This window comes from Centrocercus urophasianus, unplaced genomic scaffold, assembly GCF_019232065.1.
Source record: "Centrocercus urophasianus isolate 14NV4802_14NV808 unplaced genomic scaffold, USGS_Curo_1.0 seq_7, whole genome shotgun sequence".
NCBI lineage: Eukaryota > Metazoa > Chordata > Aves > Galliformes > Phasianidae > Centrocercus > Centrocercus urophasianus.
Window position 1 is genome coordinate 5,015,541 of NW_024885310.1, and position 19,390 is coordinate 5,034,930.

Here is a 19,390-nt window from a genome sequence, read left to right on the forward strand (position 1 = left end):
GTCAAATCATGGCCAAGATAATTGCAGCATGAGTTTATTTTGTATTCACTTAAGGTTTTACATGAGTACTGGAACAAAGCCATTTACAGTACTCTACCATAAACACATTATTTCTCTCTCAATCTCAGTGTTCACCTCTCCTAACTCTCTAAATTCCCAGACAGAAAAGCTGACCCAAGGTAGAGCATCATGGATCTACATTTTGTTCACCAGTGTACTGTGAGAAGCATTGTGATGCTGTTATTGTAGCCAACAATGCTGAAAGAAAGTAAGGGATTGAGGACAGCAAGGGGATAAAAAAGAAAGGAAAGCAAAAATTGCCATTTCACAGGAGAATTCCAGGCACATAATCATTAAGCACATGCCATGTGGTGAATTATATTTATGAAGGGTATAAATTGAGATTTGGAGCACAGCATCATGAAACATACCCTGTCGAATAAGTGGTAGTTTAATTATGGGAGAATAGAAAAGGAATTTTTTATAGAAGTTCTGAGGATCAACTAAAATTCATCAGCATTCAAGTGAATCAGTTATAAAATTAACTGAATATGACAAAGCACACAACGTTTTCCTCAAGCAATCAAAAAATATATATATTGATAGATAACGATCATGTTTCTCATGAGAAAACACCGAAAGCATCAGTCCTTAGCAAATTCAAAATCATCGTCACATTCTCTTACCACATTCGTGTACAAGTTTATTACATAACAGTTTTGAACAGTAGTACAGGCATGTCCAGCTTTATCAGAGAGAAAATGCCTTTATAGCATAGTGGAATGGCAATGAACAATTCATACAGAAACTTAAAGAAACCCTGTTGGGAAAAAGTATGCCAAACTATTTTTGTGTCACGAGATACTGATAGATGGAAAAAAAGAAAAAAAAAAATCCAGAAAAGCTTTACATGTTGAAAACTACCCAGCTCTATTTCATGAATTGGCAATTCAAATTACTTAGTAGAAGTGCAGCATTATAATTCTCTATTTCAGATGGGACAATGAATATTTCGGAGCATGCACAAAATATAATGAAAAAGTACAATATAATCATCGTGATTAAACATGGATAGGAGATAGATGTGCATTTTTTACATTATTCAATTCCTTTCCTTCACATGTTTTTCTCCTTATTATTAAAATAGTATCAGAATTATGCTTAAATTTTTCTTACACAGAACATATTCATTTCTGGAAACACAAATCTTTCCATGGCAACCAACCTTCATGTGAGGGATTCAGGACGTGTGAGCTCAACGACAGGTGAACAGGAGCAGCAAAGGCTAGCAGTGCAGAGAAGGTGGCACAGATGTGTCCAGCCCCCTAATGCAGAATTGCTGTGGGACACCATCTTGGAGAAATAAAAGACACTTTCCTCATATTTACTGTATGAAATGAGAAAGCATTGCGTGCACCTGCACTGAATGCAGGGCAGGTGGTGAGGCCCCTAAGATGGCGCCTTGGTGGTGAGGCCCCTAAGATGGCGCCTTGGTGGTGTGGGGCCCCAAGATGGCGCCCAGCAGCTGCCCTGGCTCTACACTTGGCTCCAAGCAGGTGAGCTGTGCTCATGGCTCTTTTTTTTTTGGTGTTTTTTTTTGTTTTGTTTTGTTTTGGTTTTGGTTTTGGGTTGGTTTTTTTTTTTTCCTTTATCAGGGAGGGTTGGTCTCCAGGACCTGAAGCCTGGGATGACACCACAGGACAGTAAAACTGCTTAGTCCATGAGAGAATTTCTAACTCTGCAATTGCCCTTTCTCAGTGTAATGGGCTGAGAATGAAACAAAACAAAATGCCCTGGCACAATCAGCTCCAGTTAAGATTGTCACCTTGCTGCATATCCTGTGTTTTAAATGTACTTTGACTAATATTGCCATATTCACCCTAACACCTAAGTGGCAAAAAATCCCTATCATCCGTCTCTTTAAATATGCAACTGAACCCTAAGCTGAAATCACTGTTTTCCTTCCAGCCACTGGCACAGCTACCAATACATTTCACTAAACAGACAGGAGGCAAAGAGAGGGCAAAGCAACAAATATAACAGGTAAAATAAGACAAACAGTTTTCAAATCTATTTAAAACTTCCACTCCTGTCTCATGCCTGTAGACAGTGGAAATAAACAAGATGTAAAAAGAATGAAGTTGCTCAGTACCTTCCCCAGCACTGTAGGTAAATTACATGTTTCCTCTGGAAGAGGTATTTTAGCACAGTGGGATGTTCTCGTGTTGTGACAAGATAATGTGTGTGTAAAGCACTCCTATAATTTAGCTGTCACACAGACGCGCCTACTCAAGTGCATGTGTGTCAATGGAGAATTAGCTTTGATCTGTAAAATACATCAGATGGTTTCCATTCCTTACTCTGAATCGACTCCGTTTGATAAAGAAATTAATCTGACCATTTTTCTTATATGTATTGTCAGGATGTTTAATCTCTGGAACTGATGCTGTGATTGCATCCAGCTGTACGTAAGATAAAAAACCTAATGTTAACACAGATAAAAATCACTTTTTTTTTTTTTTTTTTTTTTAATTATTTATCCTAGCACTTCCTGTTTAGAGCATGCTGGACATTTAAGAGCTGTCAGGGTAACAAACTATCTATGCTGGGGACAGAAAAAATTGATCTTTAATCCCAAACAGACACACTCGATTGTGGATCTGCAAAATATATTTTCAATAACTTTTGTAATTTCAGCATTAGTGAACCAGATGTGAAAATAGAGCAATTTTCATGACTGTTCCTTCCAACACTAAGTCTGACTTAAGCTTCTATCTATCTCCTCTCTCATTCAAACATCTGCAAGTTTAAAAAAGTAAGGAGGTACGGATGCGGATAGGAATCCTTACGCACTCCAGCAGAATACAGCTTTAACCACAGCTGGTGCCAAGCTTTTTCTCTATGATGGTTCTTCTTTCAAACAAAATTTAGTTTCAGTCTGGACTCTAAGCTCTTCAATATGTGCTTTTTCAGACAATCAACATACAAACAGAAAGCAAAACTGACTCAGATTTCCAGGAATAAGATCATGAAGAAAGAAAAATGATAAGCATATACTATAAAGCTAGGGTAACTAATTTCAACTATTTTTAAGTCCTCAATATCCTTTGAAGCTGACATTTACTTTGAGAGACTGTGATCTGTTTCCTACTTTCCTCATTTACTTCCTGCACATGCTCACTTGGATGTTCAAAATGCTTACTGTAAGAAATTGCAATGCATTTTCTACACTGAGAATGTTTCAGTCTCTAGAGTGCAGCTGCTGATGAAATTCATCCCCAGTTCTTCATTTGGCACATGGGGGAAAAAAGGGCTAAACATGAGATAACAAAATCTTTTTAAATAGAGTATTTATCTCACGTATTTCTTACTGCCAGATGAACTGCAACACTCCAAAATCTCACCAGAGGTAAGTCGAAGTCAAAGACTAGTCCTTAATTAAGAATTTAGTGTCAGAGATAGCCTACGGTCATTTAGTACAGTGCAAAAAAAGAGAACCCAGGATGACAAATGAAAAACATGCCCATGCTAGTTCTTCAGCGTGTTACATGTTTGTCTCATCCTGTCTCATTTGCTTGTTTTCCAAGACTACTTTTTTAGAATGAAAACATCAATTTTGAGGAATACTGAAGTCTTTACTGCTAGTACTGCACTTCTACAAATTAGTACACCAATAATCTAATATAATACATATGTTAATACTGGTGAAAGAAAATGAAAATCTGCCCAGAGATGGGCTGTTTTGCTTTCTGATGAAATCCCTGTGATAGGGCAAAGAAAGATGAAGTTGATAAAATTTTTAAACTTCCAAACTTATGAAGGAGGAGTGTAGAGGAGAGCAAGAGCTGAGTGACTGTGCTGAACAATCAGAGCCAAGTCACCTGAGCAGGAGGCAGCAAAGTGGTACCAAGAGCCACCTTGTCTCTTCTCAGTGCCTCCATGGCCACACGTGTGAGTGGCTATTAACTGTTGTAAGCAGCAGTTAATCTCTGAACATCAAAATAAGTATACCCATATTTGCAAAATATCTTCCAAAAACAATTCTCAGATGTGAAAAAGACACAGGCAGTCATGTGGGTATTTTCAGCCAGACCAGGGAAGAACAAGCAGTGTTTCACAATGCAGCCTGTATGATTTGTTGCAAAGCCATAGGAATCAATAGCCTTGTCATCAATCCTTTGCTTTGGGAATCAGCTCTTCTCCAGTGTTCACACGGCAGCTCACCTCTATTTTCTCAGTGATACCAGGTTCTGCTAGCTCCTTTTCTGCTTTCCCTCAGGCTTCTGTGTACTTTCTTCCCTACCAACATGAACACCCTCTCTGCAGAAAACAAACTAGCAGCCCTTAACCTTTTTCATGTCCTCCCTCACCACTAAGTCCTACTCTGAAGCTTCAACTTTCATTTAATGATGGTCAGGCTGGTGGCAAAAGCATGGGATGCTGCTGGTTGATTGACTGCACTGTTCTCTTTTAGGAAACACTCTCTCTAAGGAAATACTTATTTTACTTTTCTTGCTTTCTTTTTGCCTACAAACTATCGCATTTGTTACTTTACCCTGAAAAAAAACAAAACAAAAAACAAAACAAAACAAAAAAAACAAAAAACCAAGAGAGGAAAAGAATCCAAGTCAAATCAGAGCAAAAATCCCAGTTTTTGTTTTTTTTGTTTTTTTGTTTTTTTGTTTTTTTTTTAAAAAAAAAGCTCTCTGTTTTCAGTAGTCTATTGTTACTTCATCAACCTTCTCTCAAATTATTCTTCTGATATCCTGGACTCCAGGCACACGATATCCTTTTATTATGAAACACAGTAGATGGGATTTCATCTTGATCTGTGTTCTAGGCTGCTGCAACCATTTTAAAGAAGTAGTAGTAACAGGTGTACTTAGAACTAAACTCAAGTGAGATGAGATTTGTTGTGAGAAAGAAAGCAACAAAGTGGAATGCAAATCTGCTAAAGACTGCATTTTTGCCGTAACAGTGAGCTAAAAACGCATGCAATAACTTGTGGGTCCATTAAAATTGCAGCATTTAAGTGTGCAGAAGTTTATTATATAGAAGCTGTAGGTTTGTTTCTGGCTTGAAAAAAAAAATAGAAATACGCAAAGCCAGAATGTGAGTGGGCATAAAATCTTAATAGATCTGTCCTCAGAATACATTCAGAAAGAAACTTGTCATAGAAAGAGTTTAACGTCTTTCAGATACTCTGTGCTGCCCAATAATCAAACAGAATTAAAGTGTAGTTAATTACACAGTTTGAAATGAATGTATTAGTTACTTAATGCTACCACTTCTACCCCTAATAGACTTCAAGCTGTCTTGAACCAAATTAGAAACTGGAACAGCAGCCCAGTGTGATTTGCCATATGCAGAGATAACGGACAGGGACCATTAACTGTCTTTAATGGTGTGAACATCAAGAATTTACTGAAGAAAGAATACAAGTACCTGAATCATGTGTTACAGTGAAAGTGAAAGCAGGAATTCTCTAATCTCTGCTGGAAAGGTAAATGCAATGATAATAATATAGAAATAATAACTGCTAGGGCAAGAAAAGCTGGGCTAACTACCAACATTCTGGAAATAACAAATAACCAGTATTCATTTGATGAAGGTTTGAAATCATCACACAAAAAAGGAGAATATTTTGCACCAGAATGTGTCATTCCCTGAAGCATTTTTGTTGTTGTAACACACACATATACACCTATTTTAGAGTCAATAGTGAGCAAAGAACTATGCTGAAATTTCCAAATGTTTCACAGCATCTGATGTACAGAAAAGTGGTACATTCGACCCGTCCAGCTGCCTTAAATTAATGCAGACACACACACAGACTATACAGAAAAGCTCTGAAAGAAAAGAACAAACTTCCAGATGTCTGGAGATCTTTACAACAGGCTATTACTCTTGTGCAACCAGGAAGCAATGTACTGATACTCATCATGACCATCATCAACAGGGTTGGACTCAATGATATCTTGAGGTCCCTTCCAATCCCTACAGTTCTTTGATTCTGTGATCACAATATTTGTTTATCACTGTCATAAAAAAGAACTCAGAGGGTTTAAAATGTGACACAGTCACACACCACAAAACTTTTAGCAGCAGAACATGGTCTATGTGCTCCCTATACATAAACAGGTTTTCTAAAAATAACACACATAAAACATCATTTCAATGCAACTTCGATCTTGCCACCCAAGAAAGTCCTTGCCTGCAGACAGTGCTTTATAAATACTAATTTGCTGTTTCAGAAAAAGGGTAGACTGGTACCAAATGATCAAAAATGTAAATCGTCTACATAAAAGTATATTAATATCCCTAAAATTTAAAAAGGCAAAGGTGTACAGATATCTCACAATACTGTCGTATTAAATGTGGAAAAATCATTTCACATACACAAGAAAGTCCACGGTTTTTCTGTAAACGAATGACAACAAAATCAACCATTTCTAAAAGCTGACACTTGGAAATGGACAAAGAAATCTTTCATCATCTTCTAGGCAAATTATCATAAAACCAACTGGGTAGCCTCATGCTATTCTTCATTAAGTATAATTAATTGTGTCATTCCACGCTATGCAGTATTAGCTTGTAAAATAAACTGCTATGAAAGAAACTTCCATTCAGCATCATATGCAAGACATATCCGCAATGCCAACTATCTTAATAATTATCATCTGACCCCAATTCCCATCATAGAATTTTTGTATTAAGAGCTAGAGATTTCCTTCTTACGACTGCTTTAATAAAATTACCTTATTGTTCTTCTCCAATAAATAAATTATACACTAACATTACACTATACACTTGGCTTGTACCCATGTCTTTATGCTGTATCTTTGCGTCATTAAGCTTTACTTACGACTGGTATCATTAGATCAATCATTTCTTAGACCAACAATTTCTTAGATCAACTATTTCTTAGAAAAACTAAATAAATAAATCAACAATGTCAGTTGATGGAAAACACCAAGTGGAAAGCCAACTGCTGTGACTCTTACCCCTAAATCTCTGCATGGCACCAGTGCACACTATAATGCAGAAGCCACTGTTTAGACCTGATTATGTAGTCAACAAAAATCGTAACAACTTACAGTCAGCAAAAACTCAATGTGCAGCTTGGAGGTTGTGTGAGGTTGACAGAGCCAGCCCAGTCCCCTAAAAAGAGGCCAGTTCAGCCAAGTCTTTCACTCCACCTTCAGAGCTGCTATAGATTTAGGACACTGGCTTAACCTTGCCATTGCTGCACATCCTTCTGTGGTACACATGCAGATTGCTTTCCTATCCCCCTGGTGAGAAAATACAGAATCAACTCGCTGTCACTGCTGCTGTCTGGACAAGAGCACTGCTGGTTTACTGGGTGAGGAAGTGATTTCCTATTGGGCCTTTGTGACTACCCCAGTTCAAAGACTGATCTTTGAAAAGTAACATACACAGGTGATATGCTTCTGCCATGCCAAGCTGCCATTAGCACAGTGAGAATGCTCCTACAAACACCAGAGAAGAAGACTGAGAGGACTGAGCCTCACTTACTGGACCTGTGAGGTGGTTATGGCAGCTTCTAGGAGGACCATACAGCAGAACATATTTGCTCTGTGTCCCTGGTGAAGGAGACAGGATAAACGGAAAGTTTCCATTCTCCAAATTTTACATTTGACACACAGTACATTCCTACTCAGAGACTTCATTTTCTTTGAGCTGGCTGCAACAAAAGTACCAGATTACCAAGTACCAGCATCAGGATTACAAGTACCAGACCAGCTCAAACTGTAATGGTGGTCTAATGCTGCGCTGGGGAAACATGAGCAAATTTCTTATAATTGTGCATAAAAAAGACTTACTGCTTTTTTTTTTTTTTTTTTTTCCTCCCAGCAAGAATATCAAGCAGTAACATGAATTTCTTCTAATTTTAAATATAAGTACCAGGCTGAGTGACCCGTACAGCTTTTCCTTTCTGTGTATTCAATGCCCTACTTCTATGGCTTTCTGCAGATCCCCAGCTATGAATATATGTAATTCAGTGCCTTGTGCAAGTATGCTATTGGATCTAGCATCTGTGAAGTTAAAATATCTTTTTGGATAGCTTTCATTTGAACAAGTCTTCCATTGTGAAAAGAGAAGGACAACTGTATCTGTACAGAAGATCATAAAGAGACCCTCTTATAGTTTCAGACTAGAACTTTGTGGGGCAAAATTGTATGTGAATCAACTGACAAGCAAATGTACCCACTGTAGTTCCAACAGTTTGAATTTACCACAATTATTTGCTCCAGGTTTTTAAATCAGATTCAAACAATTATTTAACTCGGGTTCATGCAAATAGGCTGTGAAAGGATGTTCACATGTTCTAAAGTATCAGTAGAGTATCATTTAGTAATTTACAGCTAAAGCACAAAGAAAGAATGACTTCTTAGCAAAGCAGAGATAAAAACATCTGTGTCCCCCTTACCATTTTAGGATTCAGTATCTTCTGAACTCAGCAACAACTTGTTCTTAGATTTCAGATGGCATCAGTAGGTTCTTTGAAACTTCATGACTTTTTCCCAGCTGCTGCTTGTCAACTTCTTAATAAACAATTAGGACAGAGCAAAATGAATCACAGTGACAGTGACATACAAGAAATAAGTAGCTTCTTCATTAAAATATGTAAGTAAACAACGAAATGTAAATCTACAAATATTTCTATTACTAAACTTCTGTTGTTACCAGCAACAGGCTTTAATAGGTAGAAATATTTATTTTAATCATTGCCTCAATTCGTTTTACCTTGCCTAGACTTCAGAAGATTCTTATTTTATCACCATTTTTCTTACGAATAAGTGAACAGCAAAACTGTTAGCTGGACTCTTGCCTCTTCATCTGTATTTTATCTGATTCTCATGAGCTCAGTGTTACATCATTCAGAGATAAAATTCAGATAATTTTAGTGTCGAAGTACTTCAGTCTTCTTTTCCCCCCTTTTTATGCAAAGAATGAGCTGTTTTCTTTTTAGCATAGCATTCAGCCAGCTTCCTGCCCCATACAACCCTTACACATGTAGGGCCAATGTCATATGCACAATACATTTTACAAACTGATTTTAAAAACATCAGCCAGATATTATTTGCTTTTTAAGAACATAGCTACGGAAAGTGCTTATCAAAAGAAATCTAAGGATTTTAGAACACTTTTAATTAACTAAAAGTAGGAAGGGATTCCACATGACGCTGCAAAGAAGCAGTTAGTATATCACGTGAAACATGCAGAAATCTAGACAGCAGCAATCCTGCAAACTCTTCAAAAGCAGATTAAAATCTTGTGAATGAATATGATTATGAAATATTAACCATTTTATTTATGACATTCCAAATGCCTGTCCTAACAAAAGCCTCAGAAGCAGAGTCCCCTCTTACTTGCAAGATATCTGTCATAACTTTGTAGTAAAACCTGTTTATCTCAGTACAGTGAAAATCTACTTTTGCTGAGCGATAGCAGTTTGATGTATTCTTGGGACATCACTAATGTCTGCTATGTGTTTACATCTCACTCCAGTTCTCCTGGGAGATTCTGGGAAGCTAATCACATACACCACCTCATATTTATTAAACCAACTGCTTCAATATAAAAACTGAACTCTTATTTTAATCTTTTGAAACAGGCAGCCCATGCCAACAGTGAAACCACCCACATTTCAGTCTACCAAGAATGAGTGACATTTGCTTTCACGCATCATGCAGATGCAACCTTACAAAATGCTACTTAACCTCAGAACTCTCGACCATAAAGGTCTCCTCAAAAGAACCATCTTGCTATGATTTTTTCAATGGCTTCCACAACGCTCAAGTTAATGCCATGTGAAACCTCAGCAACTTGTTCTCCAAAAGCTAGAAGGATCAATTTTCTCATTTCTGTCTTCCTATTACTTATCCTCACTCCTTACTGAATGCAGCTATATTTCAGTATGTTAATCTTAGGATTTTTTTTCTATGCTATGGACTGTAAAATTCTGTAACTCTATCCATTCTAACTGGTGTCAATTTTAGCCAAGATTTAAGAGTTGTACTTCCTATTGGAAGAAAACTGTCCAGTTCTGGGAACTGCGGAGAGCACTGAAGTCCACTTAAAAATGTCTTCCATGAATTTTCCACAACTAGCTGAACTATTACCAGAGTTTATTGTCTATCCTCTTAGCCATGGGTCTTTCTGCTCTTGTAAAATGAAATTATCTCTTTCTAAAAATGGATCGCTCCCAGCTGTCTGCTGGGAGTGAATCCTGGCCCAAACCAGCTACTCTCATGTCCAAGAAACTATGAGAAAAACTCTGACCGGGCCAAACAGAAGAGGCAAGAACTATTCTAACAGGAAACAACATAGGCAATCAAGATTCAGTACTGGGAAATATTCCCTGTTACTGCTGGACAGAAATTACAACTTGGCACTGCCTAGAAACCATAAAACCCTATTTAGTGCAATGCTACATATACACTAAGCACTTGATGCTCAGATAAAAGCTTTTATTTTTCTTTTCCCCTCTCTTACAAAAGTTACATGTAATACTCCCCCCTTTCATTAGCATGGCAGTAAACAAGCATAAAGGACAAATATTATTTTAAAATTTTCTCGAGTCTAGAAATGATGACAGATTTGAAATAACTTCAGTTTTGCTGTTGGCAGCCGGCCATTCTCTGAGCTAATATAGGAGGGCAGGTTGTTTCAATAGTTCCAAGTTCTCTGAGACCAAGAGTGTTGCATTTCACAGTTGAGCCGCTGGGGACTGAATGTCAATCCCACCAGCTCCTTGAGTTTGGTAACAGCATGAGCTCTTTTTACTACGTAGCAACATGGAAGACAAAAACAGATCATGAGAAGTCATATCCTAGCACCAATTAGATTTTTTCACGCATATAGCAGGCAGGAAACCATGTGAGGCTCACATGTCATGAGTTCAACATTTGCAATCTCCATTATCCCAGCATACAACCTAATCACAGTCTTACAAAAGCTCCAATAAAAAGTCAAGAGGTTGCTCCTCTGAATCAGCTCTTCTTTATTGATTCATTTTTCCTTTTCCTGTAATCCAAGTAAGGTGCCATGAGTTCTCGTATGCCTGCTGCAGTGGTTACCACCTGTCTTGCAGCAGGTGGGTCTCTTTCTATGCATGGAGCACTCTTCAAAACAGCCCTTTATTCTCTTATTGTGGGACAAAATTTAGTCCCACTAAAACCTACTGTCCAATTGTCTTCATGAAATCACAGCCACAGCCCAACAAGCACTGCTGCAGACAAAGAGCCACAGTAGTTTGGAAACATGCTTTTTCATCTGAGATTTAATGACCTATTTGCTTTTTCCAGAAGACTCCATGTTGTGACATTTTGCTCTAACAGATAATATAAACAACTCTTCTCAAAGCTGTGGCCCTTAATTTTGTTTGCTGGCTTTGCATAATGTGAAGACATATTTAACAGTCTCTCCAGTAACACCAGGAATTACTGCAATGGATTTATTCTAAGTATTCTCTTCACATACATAAATTTCCAATGAATCTCAGCTCTGTGTAATGATAACTCACATAAAATCTTCTCTTATAAAACAATTGCTTATGTCTTGACATTCTTCTTGATGTATGTTTGATTTCCCTTTTCTTGTTATTCTTGTCCTCTACCAGCAAATTTGTTTTATGTAAGGACATGAAGGAGGAGTGAGTCTTTTTAGGACAAAAGGATAAGGGTGTTTCAGAGATGACATTTGTAGAGTAGCTGTGTCACCATGATTTAACTCAGCAGTTTAAGGGTAAGCCAATTGGCCAAATTCATGACAGACTGAGAAATTAGATTTCACTGTGTTAAGGGAACATATATGACGTAGGTTTGCCGTGGACTAGTTAAATATGGAGGTCATTTGCTTACGTTTTTATACATTATTTCTTATATTTGCTGTTAGTTTTCTTCAAAAACACAAAGTTAGCACTTTTTGGCCTTAATTTCCAAAGACATTTTGTCCCAGGATGTCAAACACTGTTGATCATTACACAAACGTAATACACAGCAAAATGTGCACTGCACAGTTGAAAAGTGCTTGGTGACAATTACTTATTCAGCCACCTTCATCACTTATTGCAACAACCAAGGGATTGTAAGAGATGCCTTTAGAGTCATGTTGCTATGGTGTGCTGGTACACAAGGAGCAGTGATCACACAGCTACTCATCTGTGACTGAAGTTAGGCGCTCATCGTCCCCACCACTGCAGCCTGCAGCACGCAGCAGTCCCATGAGCTGCATGCATTTTTATGTGACAGGAAGTAATGGCCTGGATGGATGCAGTGAAGTGAAAGAAGCATTCATCTTGCGTCAGAGCAAACAGCAAAACCCAGCACCAATGCTGTAAATGCACTCTTCCTCCTTTTCATCTGCTTGTTTCTTCCGACACTTCAGTTTTAAAAAGCTTTATTTTGGAATGCATTCTGTATGAAAAGTGGCACTGTCCTCAGAGGAATAGATCACTGACCCACAAAAGCTTCTGTATGGTTACCAATCAGCCTTTTGTGCACACTTAGGGATTCACCAAAGTTATCTAGGCTGAAGAAATCTTATCAAAGTCTTCAGTATTATACCAACTGCAGAAGCATCAAGGGGAATTTTATGCTAATGATTCTCTTTAATCTCCATATAATTCAGGCCAGCTAAAAATAGATCTTTTACAAACAATGAATCATCATGACTTTAAGTGAATGCATCTTTGCCTCAATAAAGTTGAAGTCTCTGTTCCATAGCACCTTTCTTTCCTCTCTTCATCTAAACAAGCAGCCAACAAGCCAGTTGACAAAAATAAATAGCATTATTTTTAATTCTGCTCTCCCAGTTCATCTACCAACAGCATGACCAAAGACAAGTAAAGAAGTAATTCCAAATAACATATTGATTTGAAGCATAAAATCATTCCAGAGGAAAAACAACACTTACCAATTGATTAGAATCAAGAGAATTGCACATGAGATTGTCAGACCTCACAGTGGCAGAAAAAGCCGAGGTAATTTCTTTCAGGGATGGGAAGGGAAAAGGAACCTAATCCCAGGGATGGCTGTAGACCTACTTTTACTGCTGTCCCGCTCTTCTGGAATGTGTGGGAAGCCAAAGATCATGGAGTGACTGAAGCTATTTGTATGATTAATTACTGCCCATGTAACCTTACAGATCAGATCTGTCTGAAAAAATTTCATTCAGTGATATTCTATATGCAAAGATTTCTCTCAGTATGTCACCATAAGCAGAAAAATAGCTTTGAAAATGCTCTAAGGCAGGCCTGCACATTAAGGAAATTCTTTTGTACCTCTTAGCCTGTTTTACTCAAAGCTACTAGTGCTGAAGAGAAGTAGAAACAGTCGTGTTTAAATCCTAAACAATAATTCTTCTGGCATTTGGTAAACTACTCACCTCTCAGTGACAGTATAATTATTTCCTAACATAGTTCTGGATTCCTTGAATTTTACCAGCACCCACATGAAATTCCCTTCAGACTGATATATAAGATAAGGGTTTGTATGCATTTTTCTTAGACAGCAGGTGGAATAAATGAACAACTAAATGGCAAAGGCCAACTGTTAATATCAGAGAGGTCTAGGGCTAAGTGAGATCCAGGTGTCGGCTGATGAAAAGCAACCATGAGAAAAGCTTAAAGATTGTTTCCTGGACTTTTAAAAGCCACTGTGCTTGAACTTCTCTCTTCTTGCTTTTGAATCCCATTATATTTTATTCTATACATTTCAGTGAAAGTTAAGTATTATCCCAGAGTTCAGATAATTCTTACAGACAATAAGAGATTTATCTCCCAATTTCAGATTTCAGCCCATGGAACATCATGGATCTGATGTGGTAGGGCCCTATGCGGACATCAATCTTGGGCGGCATGATGGCAGCAAATCCCCATAAGAAGCAACAACCCCGCTGCTACCCAGTGCTAGACAATCTCGGTGACCTCATGCACCACCATGAGGAATTATAGACATTTGAAGCTCTATTAAATCTTTGAAAGTACTTTTTAAAGCCATTGCAATATGCATATACATTTATATATACATGTATCAACAAAATCAACAGGTACAGATACAAAATACAGACCAAGAGAAAAGTAACCGTGACACCTGTAACTGTGAAGACAACATAAACTGTAAGAGAAACAGATCTTGCAGGACACATAGGAGAGTGGTTCTGCCAGGCAATGGACATCACTTACCTCTCCATAATCCTTCCTGAACAGCTGAAGAGGCCGTTAGTTGAGAATACACCATTTTCTGCTCTGTCCTGTTTCCCAGTGTAGAGCACAGAGCAGTCAAAGTGTTTGAACTTTGTGTTGGGACGATGATAAGAATGTTGTTCAGAGACCACAGAATTTATCTAGGACTTTGAATTATACCTGAAGAAAGCATAAAATTAACATTTTGTTATTTGCCTTCAAAGTGGCTGTCCAAATCTCACTGTCTTGCTGATATTTTAAACATATGACCAAGAAAGTTGTTTTCTCCTCAGTTTGAAGGTGCTCTAAACAGCTGAGGTATAAGCTGAATTGGAACTGCAAGCTTATTGGGATTCAGATTTTTATATTTTGTGCTAGCAAGTGTTGGAAGAACTTCCTTCTGGACCAGTAGTTACAGATACAGGTACACTAAAAGCAGTTTTGCACGTTCAGATCTTACGGGAACTTTCCTATAAGTGCATATGTAAGGAGATAGATTTCCAGGAAAGGCATATTAAAATATGAATTGTAATATACACTGATACAGTAATCCACTTTTGTGGTCACAGACCACAGTAAAAAAAAGTGGGAGAGAATTCAGCTACGGGAAGACTGTTGATTTCAAATTTTCCTACAGTAAGAGGAAAGGATAGAGAAGAGCTAATGAAAATCCTGAGAAAGCATCAAACACAGAAAAGAGAAAAAGTACAGTTAAAGTGCTATTACAGACAACATGTTTGTCAACGAAGCTGAGAGAAAAGTATCATCTCAAATTCAAATAAAAATTTGTTCTACGAATACAATTATATTCTGGAGTACAGAAGCTGAAGTAATATAAAGAAATAACACAGACCTGGGCCGTTTTTCATGTGTTGAGCAATGCCTCACTTCACAAATAACGCTCTTCACTTTTCTTCAGTATCCACTATACCTGGGGAAGGAGCAAACACATGGTAAAGTACACTGGAATCTGCTAAATTGTACAGGTCAGAAGGCTTGTTGCAAGATTTCCTTCAAGTATCTATGTTATTTTCCAACTAACTGCTGGCTTTTTATGTCTTCCAGCCTACAGTCTAGGCTTTCAACTGTGCTATGGATATATGAAGAAAAAGTGGAAAATTGCTGAAAGTACTTTTCTTTGGGTAAATTACTTGAGTGGCTGCTGCACAACAGGCGAAAGAATCCAGCTTCCAGAGTAAATATCTGAAAGCTCTTATTTTGCTTTTACTTTTATTTTCTTTGAACTACCTCTAGCTTCCCTTTTCTGCTTACAGCAGTCTTCTTGCTATCAAGCATTGCTTGTCTTCCTCTGTGCTACTCCTTAAGTTGCTACACTCACAGAAAAATGAACAGTGAAGTGCGATTCCACACTTTGAGTTACCACTAGAAATCAGTGCAGTGGACACATCATCTCAAGGACACAAAATTATGGTAATTAACAGACACGCAGTAATCTGTAATGAGATCAGATCCCACCACAGGTTATCTGCTGTAGCTTTCAAAGCCTTAGAACAGCCTGTTGATGAGCACTACTCATGCATGACGTGGAACACGCACACGCACTCCATTACAGTCAAACTGTAACAGCATTCAAAGGAGGAGTCCTCAATGAATACAAACACATTTCGTGTTCTCTCTGCTATGCAGCGATTGAGGTATATTGTTTTTCACAGAACACTGAAGTGCCATCAAATCATTATGCTTCCCTGCTTACACCTTTCTATGAGTAATTTCTGGGAATTAAGAAACCCTCACAAAGGCGGAAAAGCTGAGGGCTTGTGGTCTAGACTATAGGATATCAATGTACGGAGCAAGTCCACATAAGTTACTCTTTAATCACTCTTGGCTCACAGTAAGCATGAGATTTCTGAGCCTTTTGGGCCTAACTGAGCAAATCAGACAGAAGCAGTCTCTTTCAGGTGGATTAAGTCACTTTGCGTGCGTTGCAAACCCAGAACATCAGCATGGGGAACAGAAAATTCATGTAAATTCCCATGTGACTTTAGTTCATCTACCATATGCGTTCATATTTTTATTCCATAGGGTTTTCTTTCTCTGGAGAAAAATACGCAAATTGTTTCCTTGCATTAATTAAATTAGCTTACAGACTTAAATGTATGCCAGGGAAGTCTTTCCTTGAAGATTCTCCCAAAAGCTTTCCACATTAGTATACTTCATTATTTCCATACCACATTGTACACGTGAGGGTACTTTTAATACCCTCAAAGCATTTTTGCAAGGCATGGAATTATAAAAGCTTAAAATTATGAATTTACTGATTACTTTCAAGAAAAATGAGCACTATCTTCATAAATTATGTTTTGGGGGTTATTTTCAGTAGCCTACCTAGCCCATGTGAGAGCAACAGCAACAAAAAACAGTTATTTTGTTTTATATTTGCTTCCTATTTTTCTTTTATACTATCGGTTCTTTGTTATAGAAGATAGGATGCAATTTTCTGATTAAGAATCCTTTTTCAAGTTCTTTTTTCACTGAATGGCCCATTCTGCACTGAGCTACAAACAATCTTACTGCTAATAGTCAGGGGGAAAATCCTAAAGTACCTTAGCCTTCTAATGAGATTACGTATAATTGTGAAATCTGTGAATAAACTCCCTTAGGAAATGTTAAAAATAGATCCAATTTGGTAAATTATTTTTAATGCTTTCAAATAAATTAAATTGAAGGAAAAAAATCATGCTTGCAAGTTGCTTGCCTGTTGGACAAATACTAACAATATCCTTACTTAGCTGTCAGCTACATTTACATTTACATTTGCTGAAACCTTCCCACTCCAAGTAGAAAAGCATACAGAAAAATCAGAAGAAAAAAATAAGCAGCACCTCCTGTTGTTCTCTGGTTCTTCTCTATGTTGATAGGTAAATATTCCTAAAAGGAACAGGCTCCTTTCACTCCCTCTGTAGGGCAGACAGCACAATAACACTGGAGAAAAGATGGTCTCGTGCTCCAGCCTTCTTGAACAAGCCATTTCTAACTGTCTTTCAACTGGGGGAAATATCCACCAGAGTTTCTTGGGCTTTGTATTTTTAGGCACAAGTCTTTATCACCTAATATTCCGGAAAATATTTATCGACATCTTTATCAGCTTACTCATTTCTTAGGCTAAAAATGTTACCAAAATGAAAGCAGATCTCCCAACAGAAAAGTTTGCCAAACACTATCATTGATTCCATATCTGGACCACCACGTTGCAGAAACAAATCAGATTAGATCCACCACTAAGGCATTTACAGGGCAAAGGATGTGAATCAGATAATCCATCAACCAGAAATTAAATCCTATAATGGACATTTGTCATATTCCCAAAACTGGGGATGTTGTAACTATACGACAAGGCAAGCTTTCTTCATCAGCACAATTACACAACAAGTATCTGAAATTTCTTCTGATTCTGAGATTTCTCCATTTTGACACTCATTTTACACAGAAATTCAAAACAATAAAGGACTTTCCCATTGGAAACTGCATAAGTAATTTTCTACAGTTCTGTGATTCCAGTAATATTTCTGGTATGTGGCTGTTTGCAAAGCTTCGAAAAGTTGAAGCTTTGAAGCTGGAGAATTTCTGCATTGCTTTTTTAAATTGTTTATATTTAAAAATATATATTCACACTTAAAAAAACTTTTTCCCTCAAAAATATGTTTATAATTTTTGAGCAAAAACATATTTTAAAACAATGAGATGGCAGTACTCAGAAGCGTAAGCATAATATTAATGATGTTTTTAAGCACCTGACTGAAATTTAATAAGCTCATTCTCTTTTGGAGGTGTTCTTACTATGCCAACACAGTGCACAAGTTAATATTGCCATTCTGATTAAAGATTAGATTACTCTTTTTTCCCAGAGCACTCTGATCTTAACTAGCCAGCATGTGCTCTGCAGTGTACAACTCCAGAACACAGTCAAAAAGCCATCTTCTGTCTCCTCACACCCACAAAATAGGATGCCCAGCTTGTCCATTTTGAGTTTATTCTAGTGGTATACAAAAGCAAGTTTATATGTGCTGGGGACTGGAGATGGGCCATTTATTTCACTTCAAGATACTGCTGGGTGTTTCAGATAGACCTGCTATGGTGGACTCAATACATCAAGGTATCTTTATCTCACTGGCCTCCTAGAATAATGCTTTTTTGGGGAAAAAAAGAAAGCAATCTATTTTTCAAGTAACAGATGGATAAACAGATGGGTGGAAAAGTCTAGTGAATAGTGTGTTGGCTGCCTGTCATTGCCTGTATGACTGCCAATAAATATCATATGGATTAAACCTGTAAACTAACATGTTCCTATTTGATGAGTTCTTTCAGAACAGTATGTATTTGCTTGCCAATACCAGCATACATGAGATGCCACCTTGGATAAGGTAAATTTTTGCAAGGAGACCTAACACCTATGCACAGCTTGTTCTGAGATTAATAGCCAAAAGCAAACAGGAAAGGAAGCCCCATGCTAAAGTGTGCATGTTGTACAGATTAACTATGAAAAGATACATGTTGCACACCTGGAATTTATTCCTGGACAGAACTTAATCACGAGTATGTTTACACTTAGGATAATGTTTTCACAGTGCTTTCATGCCTTGTTGTTGACAACTTTGGATTCTTGCTTCTTGGGATTGCATGAAGGAGCTCAATTCAGAAGCCAGCCATGAGATACCTACTCACTTCAGGCCAACAGCAGAATAAATACTATGTAATTTTACAGTGATTCTCTCTATTTTGGGCAAATGCTAAAAAAATAATTCAAAATATAATGAGATGTTCCATATTTACTACCAATTAGGCTTTCCATTTCACAAGTATCTTCCATTGCAAATGACTACAAGCTGCGTGCCTGCCAACACCAGCATGATGCCACGGAGTGGAAGGTTCATGCACGCTTTAGGGCATTTATCAACACAGAGATCTCACTATGTTTAGAAGGATAGTTCCCTCCCTTTGCTTCAACCTAGTGCCTCCTATTCCCCAAGTAATTCCTAGCTCCGGTTCTGAAAGAGCGTTGATACTTTTTACTTATTCTACAAGCAGATTTAACAGAGATGGGAATCCTAGTCTCAGGTCTACAAGCTGGAAAATAAGATGGAGATTAAAAAAAAAAAAAGTATTCAGATGAAAAAAATATATATGAAATTGAAAAATTGCTTGTGAACAGGAGCTCAG

The 19,390-nt window shown here is 37.6% G+C and overlaps 1 long non-coding RNA gene across 1 annotated transcript in view; it reads right to left on the reverse strand.

The window, feature by feature from the left end:
• LOC122170422 overlaps positions 1-19,390 on the reverse strand; it is a 92,305-nt gene that overhangs the window by 57,563 nt on the left and 15,352 nt on the right. The window contains exons 2-4 of the long non-coding RNA XR_006171755.1: positions 15,066-15,143; positions 14,213-14,392; positions 8,453-8,567 (exon numbers count right to left, since the gene is read on the reverse strand). This is a non-coding gene — a long non-coding RNA (uncharacterized LOC122170422). The remainder of the gene's footprint in view (positions 1-8,452; positions 8,568-14,212; positions 14,393-15,065; positions 15,144-19,390) is intronic.